A 10,387-nucleotide genomic window follows, 5' to 3' on the forward strand; every position below is an offset into this window, starting at 1 on the left:
AACCCGAGAGGTGGAAACAATAAAATTAGAGGGTCTTTTTTATTTATTAATGTCTCAATTAAAATAAGAAAAATATTACAAGGTTCAGAAAAGGCATAAGCAGCAGGCTGCCTCCCTAGATTAGCTGACTGACATACAGCATACAGAGAGCAGCTGCGGGGCGGGCACTGCCAGCGCCCTATGGGTATTTCCTGCTTTCGCCCCTCAGTACCCGGCAACCCCGCGGCGCCAGCGGGTTAAGAAAACGAATGAACGCCGCAACCCTGCCAACGTCCAGATATTTCAACTCTTGCCCTGCTGCTCCCAAAACTCATATTACGCTGAACTCCGATCACTTCTGTCCGATCCTGACGCGCGAATCGCAGGCAGTGTGAATAAAGCTTGATACACCAAGTCGCCTAAATTCAAACGGGCCAATCAACGCAGCACATCGTTTAGCCATCAAAGCGCCCAAATCCAAACGGGCCAATCAGCGCATTGCATCAGACTCCTGAGCAGAGCTCCTGCTTAGACAGTTTGGACTGCTCGGACTGTTCCTCCCGCTCGTCACCGGCTCAAGATTTTCTTCGGAATCGGCATCACGCCGCCTGTTACGGAGTGAATTTATTTTATTTTCAGCTCTTTTTCCACCGACACGACAAGAAAAGTGTATAAGTTGTATTTTTTTCCTCGTTTATGTGTTGTTCGTTGGCACTGCTGTGAGAGGTTAGCTAACCTTGCTTCTTGGTGGTATAGCATGTATCACTGTAACATATGCGGAGAATCTGTTCAGTCTGTGAAAGCTTATGTTTTACATTGCAGACTGCATCGTAATGAACCGCGATGTATTTTTAAATGTGTTGATCCAAGTTGTAAGCAAGTGTTTTCTGGCTATGCTGCTTTAAAATCTCACTTTTACCGCAATCACATTGACACCACAAGAAACTTTCATGAAGTAAAGTGTGACGTATTCAAATGTACCGTCTCCCTTTGTGAACATCAGTGTGAGGGAACAAAAGCTTTAGTTGCACATTTAAAGAAACACATAGAGGAGGGCCGACATGTGACTTGTCCAGTGAAAGGATGCCAAAGTGTGTTTTCTGTTAAATCCACTTTTACCTCCCATATGTCAAGAAAACACAAACGTTTAGAAAATGTGATTTTCAGGTCAAACTCAGAGACTCAGTCACAGAATCCAACTACAAGTGACAGCCTACAGGAGGTTACCAGTGTCTCAAATGCAGAAGATTCTTGCATGGATGGGTCCAATTTTGTTGACCTTTATCTTAGAAATGTATGTATGTTTTATATTAAACTACAGGGACAGCATCTTCTACCTGCATCCACCATTCAAACCATTGTTGAAGAAATACAAAACATTCACGAATTAGGACAGATGTACACACTTAATAAACTAAGCTCACTTCTAAAAGATATGTCAGTTTCAGATGAAGACATTAAAAAAATCTGTGATTCAGTAAAACAATCAGACATGTTTTCAGCTTGTCATACAGGGCCAATGAGGACTGCTTACTCAAGAGTTCAATGTTTTAAAAATGTGTTCAAATATGTGGAACCCCAGAAAGTGTTTTTGGGTAGAGATGAGAACAGGACAGATAGATTTGCCTATTATGTACCTGTACTAAAGACTCTGAAGAACATGCTGGAATCCACTTTTTGGCAGGGTCTTACGTCAATGGGTCCTAATGCCTCAAATCTGGATGTTCTGAGTGACTGTTGTGATGGTAATGTGTTCGTGTCAAACACATTTTTACAGGAAAATCCAAACAGTCTCAAGCTGGTTCTATACCAAGATGCATTTGAAGTCGTAAACCCACTTGGTTCTGCCAAAAAGAGGCACAAGGTTTTAGCTGTGTACTTTTCCCTACTCAACACCCCCCCCCCCCCCCCCCCATGCTCGATCAAATGTTGATCATATGCAGCTAGTTTTACTCTGCAGAGAGAAAGACTTCAAGGAATTTGGCCATGACAGAGTTTTTTCAGAACTCATGACTGATTTGAAGGTGCTGGAGGAGAATGGGATAACAATGGCAGACGAAAATGTTGTGAAGGGAACTCTCTACTGCATTGCTGGAGACAACCTGGGCTCTCATTGTATTGGGGGTTTTACGGAAAATTTCAGTTCATCACTGTACTTTTGTAGATATTGTCTGTTAACTCGAACTACATTTCAGGGTGCTGATTCAACAGTCTGTGGAGCTCCGCGAACACCAGACACCTACAGATCTGCCACAGAACAGTTGAAAAGAGAGGATGTGTCAGAAGTGCATGGGATAAAGTTCAGGTCTGTATTTAATTCTTTACAAAACTTTGATGTTTGCACACCTGGCATGCCGCCATGTCTCGGTCATGACATCTTTGAGGGTGTCCTCTCTTACGATCTTGCTCTTTACCTCAAGTACTTCATAAGCACAAAGAAATGGTTCACTTACAAAATTCTGAACAGGCGCATCAAGCAGTTTAAGTACACAGGAACTGATGCTTCCTCCAAACCTTCTGAGCTGAGTCCAAAAACATTGAAACTTAGTGGACAAGCAGTTCAAAATTGGAACTTCTTGAGACTTTTACCTCTCATAATTGGTGACAAAGTGCAGAACCCACAAGATGATGTGTGGCAATTAACCTTGCAGCTCAAGAACATTGTTGACTTGGTTTGTGCTCAGCAAATCTCCAAGGCTCAGGTTACCTATTTGGATGTTCTCATCCAAGAATATTTAGAAACCAGAAAGGCACTGTTTCCTAGCATCAACTTAAGACCTAAACACCACTACTTACGACATTATCCAGGACTGATCCTAAAATTTGGTCCACTCATCAGACTGTGGACAATGCGGTTTGAGAGCAAACACAGTTACTTCAAAAGATGTACCAGACATCTTAAAAACTTCAAAAATTTGTGTTTGACTCTTTCAGAAAGACATCAGATGCTCCAGGCTTTCCTTTCTGCTGGGTCAATGAGCCCTCCATCATTGCAAATGAGAGATGGCTCGCCATTTTACTCAGAGCTTTACAGTGAACAGGTTAAAACGGCAGTTCTACATTTTGGCTTTACTGAAAGAAACACAAAGATCCCACTTGATGTCATGTACAATGGAATAACTTACAGGAAGGGACAGTTTGTTGTCACCAAGTATGATGACTCAGTGGAGTTTGGTGAACTTCTCATTTTTGTTAAAGATGATTCTGTTGTTCATTTTCTGATGAAAATGCATGTTGCAGAATTTCTTCCTTCCTACAACATGTACTCTATAAAAAATGACACTGGAAGATTAGAATGCAGACTCATCAGTGAACTGATTGACTTGTGGCCATTGTCATCTTATGTGAAAAACGGATACCAGATTGTTCCACTGAAGCACAGCATCTTATCAGACTGAATGCCTTGATGCAGCTGGGCGGGAGACTAAATGTATGTCTGTATGTCCTCACAGATATGGCTGAATCACAATTGCTGAAGAACATGGGGGATGCAATAACTGAAGTGCTTCCAGACCTTCCTGATGAACTTGTCAAGTTGGTTGAAGAAACTTTGAAAACACTTGGTGCAACAACTAGAGATGATTTGAAGTATATCACAGAAAATGATTTGCTGCCTGTGTTAAAGCCCATACAAGCAAGAAGATTGGTGGATTCCTGGACCCAAAATGGTAAATTTAAAAGATTATTATTGAACAGGATCAAACCTATTAAGCATGATTATAGCATGATTAAGCATGATTATAGAAGTTGGGGGGGGGGGGGGGGGTTAAAAGTAGTTTTTCTCAATCCAAACATGTTGTCATCTTTATTATTTAACCATGCTTTAATAAATTTGCTATTCAGAAAAACGTTTTTAAAAAATGTGCTGGGAATCAATTAAAAAAACCTCATTAATCGCACATCTGTTAAAAAAATCGTGAATGATCTTCAAAAAGTAATAAATCAGAATTATTTCCTTACGAGTTTATTGGAACAAAAAAGTAAATTAAAGTTTTTTCAACAACACTTGATACATTACAGCAGTATTTGTTACTTTAATCTATTGCTATATTTTATTTTACAGCCTCAAGCACCTCAACACCAAGTGCTAGACATTCCTCTCCATTGCGTGTCCTTTCATCTTCACCTTCAATCTCTTCTTCACCTGGATCTTCCACCATCACTTCATCACCTTCAGGAATCCAAACGCCAACAATGCCAAACTGGGTAGATAGATTTGAAATACCCTGGGAGAGGTTTCCTGAAGAGCTGATACAGAACTTGGAAAGGCAGAAAAGACCAAGTGCAAGACAACGACGAGCAATGGTTCGTATTGTTGTCTCTGAAATGATGAAGCTTTGTAGGAATCCAACTAAACAAAACACCACTGAAATAGCAAAACAAATGGTGGCCAGGTATTCAAAGTCTTTTCAAGATGTGATTGATGGTGATGTTATTGGACTAGGATATCATTCTCTAGTAAAGCAACTTCAGTCAAGAGTTGAAAATGTCAAGCGACCCAACACACCAAAGGTTATAAAACGCAAAGCAGCGTCAGATCAGGATGACACAGATGAAATACCTGCTGAACAAAGAGCAAGTGTTCAAGACACTTATGGCTGTGTTAGCTGGGAGCCAAAGTATTTGCCTCTCTCTGAAACTGTGGAGAGTCAGCTTGAAAAAAAATAAGAAATGAAAAAGCTGTTCAAGAAAATGAACTACAGCGTAGATCTTGTGAAAGAACTAGTGAAGTGCACCTACTATACGCAGCGTAAAGACATCAACAAAGGGGCAAGCATCCAGAAACTCTGCGAGGAATGGCCTTTTCTCTTCAATGAGGTTGGAATGAAAGAACATTTCCAAAAACTGACTGGTGTTAATCTGATTGAGACCTTCCTCGCTAATGTTGACAAAAAGGGGGCACGTCTGCTAAACTTTCTCAAATGTGTTGATTCAAAAAAACGCAACCATGTGCTGAAAGCTCTTCTCAAGCTTCAGACGGAAAAAGGTCAGTCCACCGGATGTTCACAAGAAATCATTGAGATGCTGCTTCTGTTGCTTGTTCACTTTGATGAGAATGAACGGCTTCTGTTCCTCTGTGTTGAGATGACAAGCCATTCAGAAGATGTGGAGATGGACAGCGTACCACCAACACCCTTCATCATTGTCTGTGGTAAGTAACTAAAAAAGAAATTCTTTTTTTTTTCCTGGTGTAACCACATGACTGTAGACGTTTGATATCCAGGTGCTTGACACTGGCTAACAGTAACTGTGTTTCCATAATACACATACAAAACTTTATCGAAAGAGTTTTTTTTAACAATACCACATGACAACTTTTGATGGGCTGTGTGATTTCTTGTGGCGTTCCACAAGTGTCTCACTCCCCTTCATTCTTTTTGCGCTTTCTCGACCAGTATCAAGCCTTTGATCAGGATTCTGTCAATTTTTTTCTCTTTCAGGTTCCTCCTGCTTCTCTGCTGAAACATTCATGCTGAGCATCGACAAGCAGATTGTCAATGACATCTCATCCTTCACCTCCGCCATTTGCCTCATGTTTGGGAGTTATTACTGTTTCAATATACACTACCCTGTGGAACTTCGTTCAACACTGGAGTTCCTCCAAAGGTAACATTCATTTTTTTTAAACATTTTTGTGTGAATTTGTCAGATTTAGCAATTTGATATCAAAACACAGATGTTTAAAACCCTCTATATTTAGTGTTTTTCATTATTTGAAGGTGTTTCTTTTGATTAATCCCGAGAGAGGCACGAAGGTTGAGTGCAAGAAGAAAAAAGTGTTCTCAGTCAACCCCAGAGTCCTAAGTCTCATCACAGACATTGCTGACCATGAATGGATCTAGAACTACCCATCTTTTGTGGAACAACTTGGAGCTGGATTACATACTTTGAGGATGTTCTTCTGCTGATTGAAGCGTTACAGTTTGGAATGTGAGTTGGACGTTTTTGATTTTGATGCATTTTATAAGACACTTTATGTGGAAGTACTGATTAGAACTAATTGGAAGAACTTGCTCAGCTATCTCAGTGCCTCAAGTGGGACTGTAATGTTTTCTTTTGGTTTAAATTTTGATTTTGGTAAGTTTTTAGCTTTGTTGACGCCATGTTTTTTGACAGTTAATCGGTCTTGACCTTTGAACCTGCGTAGGTGCAGTTACATCTCTGAGCGGGTGTATTGTTATGCTTCTAGTTTGGTTTTCCACAATTAAGAGAACTTTTTTTTTAATTGCTTATTCTTGATGTCAATGAGAAAATTATTTGGTTTATTGTGGAAAAATCCAAATATCTGTTGTTCACAGTTTCAGATATTAAATAAAATACTTAAATTGAAATCTGACGTGGACATTTTGACTTGTGCTGTATTAAATAATCTATACTTCGTGTATTAGGCTTGCAGATGAGAATGACTAAAAGTACCGATGTATGAAAAGTTTTGTAGTTTCTGATAACGGCAATTAAACTACAAAGTTGCTTAGATATTTTAATTCTATTTAAAAAAAATTCTATACATAAATAATTTGTCATTTAAGCTGCCAGGATTCTATCATAAAATTAGCATTAATAAAAGTTAGTTATAGTAATTTTACAGAATTTTCTTTTATAAAATCATTTTTTCATTGTAACTTTTACAGGGAGAAATTTTTGTTTTTGTCACGGTGGTGGGGTGGCTCGAGAGCCGGTTGGACCCAGATGCAGAGGCAGGAGGCACAAAGTTCCGGGGCAAGGGGTTTAATTACAAACACAAACAAAAAGCGCTGCAGAGCAGGATGTCAGAACAAAAACAAAAAAACTCACTGTGGCGGGGCGTGGCGAGAAACATGGAACATGGCATGACATGAACACCAAAACAGGAATAATGGACCAACACAGGAGGAAGGCAGAGACAAGACTTAAATACAGACAGGGCAGACAAGTCACAGGTGAACACGATCAGGGCAGATGGGGACCAAAGGAAGTAAAACTCAAGAAACAAGACAAGACAGGAAACCTTTCAAAATAAAACAAGAAACAGAACAAGACAGAAAGCAAAAACCAATACAAAAGAAACTCAAACCATGACAGTTTTTATTGACTTAGCTTTATTTTATTGTTTATTTAGGGTGAAATATTGATTTTTTTTTTCCTTTTAAGTAAAAACATTTTTTTCTAGAGTGAAATGTCAACTGTATGACAGGTTTTTTTTTTTAGCGTGAAATCAACAACAAAAATATGTTCATGCCGTAAAAATGGAAAAATGTTTCACCGTAATTTTTACAGTGCTTTTCCGGCAACCACAGCTGCCGACGTTTTACCGTAATAATTATGGTTTATTGGTTGAATGCTGTATAGCATTCAACCCTTTGTTGGTTGAATGCTGTAAAGCATTCAACCCTTTGTTTTCCTGTTTCTCTTTATTTATTGGTTGAATGCTGTAAAGCATTCAACCCTTTGTTTTCCTCTTCTGCTATCTTCCGCCGTTTTTCGGCACTTAACTCCTTCTACAATTTTTAACCGATTGTAACCATTCAACTTTTAAAATGTTCAGCTCTTTCAGCTCATTCCTGCTATGACTTTTGGTTTTTCAAATCCTTTTACTTTTTAAGATATTCCAGGTTTTCCGGGAATTTTTGCTCCATTGAAATACATGGAGAATTTTTCGTTCAGAAGTTCACAGTTAAACTCCTTCTACAATTTTTCACCTATTTTAACCGTTTGACTATGAAAATGTTCAGCTCTTTCATCTTATTCCAGCTATGACATTTTAGTCCTTCAAATCCCTGAACTTTTCCATTTATTCCCGGATATTCCCAGATTTTCCAATCTTTTTGCTCCATTGGCCACACCTTTGCTTCTTTAAACAATTGTAACTTTAACATTCTTTTGGCTAGAGACACCGTTCAAATATTGAAATGTTCACAAGGTTTTGGACTTCAACATAAGGTTTAAAAATTATTATGGGATGGCAACACCACCTACAGTTTGGCGGCCATTTTGTGCCAAAATGTGAGGCAATTTTAAACTTCTTCAAACTTTCATGTATTTTAATCCTTCTACTATTACAATGTTCAACCCTTTCAGCTTATTCCTTTCAGCTACGACTTTTAGTCTTTCAAATCTTTGAACTTTTCAAGATATTCCAAGATTTTCCAGGATTTTCCAAGATTTTTGCTTCATTTAAATACATGGAGAATCCTTGAAAACCTTTGTTGCTTTCAAGCATTATAACTTTAACAAGCTTTCAGCTAGAGGCACCGTTCAAACATTGAAATGCTCACAAGGCTTTGGACTTCAACATACGTTTTGAAATTATTATGGGATGGCAACACAATCTACTGTTCTGTGGGCATTTTTTGACAAAATCTGAAGCAAATGTTGCAATAAACTTCATCCATGGCTGGAACTGAACATATTGAAATTCACTGGATCTGGACATATAAGGAATGTGGGCGTGGTTAGCAAACAAAGCTCGTTTCTAAGGACGTCCAAAAGTTTACTTTTTCCGATTGATCTGAAACCGACGTTGATTTGTTCCTCATCTCCAGGCGACCCAAACATAAAATGGTTGCTATGGATATAAAATCAATAGAAAAGCCGCCATTTTGAAAAAAGTGGATTTTCTGTCAACTTAGAACATGTAGCTTTTACCAACATGACACTCTTAAACAATGTGATTTTTTGAGTCAGTTGATGATGCTGATGCTAGCACTTTTAGCCATTTTAGCATCATCTTCAAATTTTCAACCGTACATCCATTTTTTCAACAATTTCAACTTTCATGCTTAACTCCGTCTACAAATTTTGATCCGTTTTGGTCATTCTACTTTTACAATGTTCAGCTTTTTCATCATATTTCTGCTTTCATTCAGCAATACAGCATTCAACCCTGCATTTTCTTCTGGAAATGCAGCTCCTTCTAGTTGGTTGAATGCTGTAAAGCATTCAACCCTTTGTTTTCCTGTTTCTCTTTATTTATTGGTTGAATGCTGTAAAGCATTCAACCCTTTGTTTTTCTGTTTCTCTTTCTTTATTATTGGTTGAATGCTGTAAAGCATTCAACCCTTTGTTTTTCTGTTTCTCTTTATTTGGTTGAATGCTGTAAAGCATTCAACCCTTTGTTTTCCTGTTTCTCTTTATTTATTGGTTGAATGCTGTAAAGCATTCAACCCTTTGTTTTCCTGTTTCTCTTTATTTATTATTCTTTACGCCTATCTTCCGCCGTTTTTCGCCGCTTAACTCCTTCTACAATTTTTAACCGATTGTAACCATTCAACTTTTAAAATGTTCAGCTCTTTCTGCTTATTTGTGCTATGACTTTTGGTTTTTCAAATCCTTTTACTTTTTAAGATATTCCCGGTTTTCCGGGAATTTTTGCTCCATTGAAATACATGGAGAATTTTTCGTGCAGAAGTTCACAGTTAAACTCCTTCTACAATTTTTCACCTATTTTAACCGTTCGACTATGAAAATGTTCAGCTCTTTCATCTTATTCTAGCTATGACATTTTGGTCCTTCAAATCTTTGAACTTTTCCAGATATTCCCGGATATTCCCAGATTTTCCAATCTTTTTGCTCCATTGGCCACACCTTTGCATCTTTAAACAATTGTAACTTTAACATTCTTTTGGCTAGAGACACCGTTCAAATATTGAAATGTTCACAAGGTTTTGGACTTCAACATAAGGTTCAAAATTATTATGGGATGGCAACACCACCTACAGTTTGGCGGCCATTTTGTGCCAAAATGTGAGGCGATTTTAAACTTCTTCAAACTTTGACCTATTTTTACCATTCTACTATTACAATGTTCAACCCTTTTCAGCTTATTCCTTTCAGCTATGACTTTTGGTCCTTCAAATCCTTGAACTTTTCCAGATATTCCCGGATATTCCCAGATTTTCCAATGTTTTTGCTCCATTGGCCACACCTTTGCTTCTTTAAACAATTGTAACTTTAACATTCTTTTGGCTAGAGACACCGTTCAAATATTGAAATGTTCACAAGGTTTTGGACTTCAACATAAGGTTCAAAATTATTATGGGATGGCAACACCACCTACAGTTTGGCGGCCATTTTGTGCCAAAATGTGAGGCAATTTTAAACTTCTTCAAACTTTCACGTATTTTAATCCTTCTACTATTACAATGTTCAACCCTTTCAGCTTATTCCTTTCAGCTACGACTTTTAGTCTTTCAAATCTTTGAACTTTTCAAGATATTCCAAGATTTTCCAGGATATTCCAAGATTTTTGCTTCATTTAAATACATGGAGAATCCTTGAAAACCTTTGTTGCTTTCAAGCATTATAACTTTAACATGCTTTCAGCTAGAGGCACCGTTCAAACATTGAAATGCTCACAAGGCTTTGGACTTCAACATACGTTTTGAAATTATTATGGGATGGCGACACAACCTACTGTTTGCTGGGCATT

The 10,387-nt window shown here is 38.1% G+C and overlaps 1 pseudogene; it reads left to right on the top strand.

Moving 5' to 3' along the window:
- The first annotated feature begins 4,040 nt into the window (after positions 1-4,040).
- Positions 4,041-5,590, top strand: LOC144992836 (uncharacterized; annotated as a pseudogene).
- The last annotated feature ends 4,797 nt before the right edge of the window (positions 5,591-10,387 follow it).

Source organism: Oryzias latipes, chromosome 1 (assembly GCF_053564925.1).
Source record: "Oryzias latipes strain Hd-rR chromosome 1, Olatipes_Hd-rR_3.1".
Taxonomy (NCBI): Eukaryota; Metazoa; Chordata; class Actinopteri; order Beloniformes; family Adrianichthyidae; genus Oryzias; species Oryzias latipes.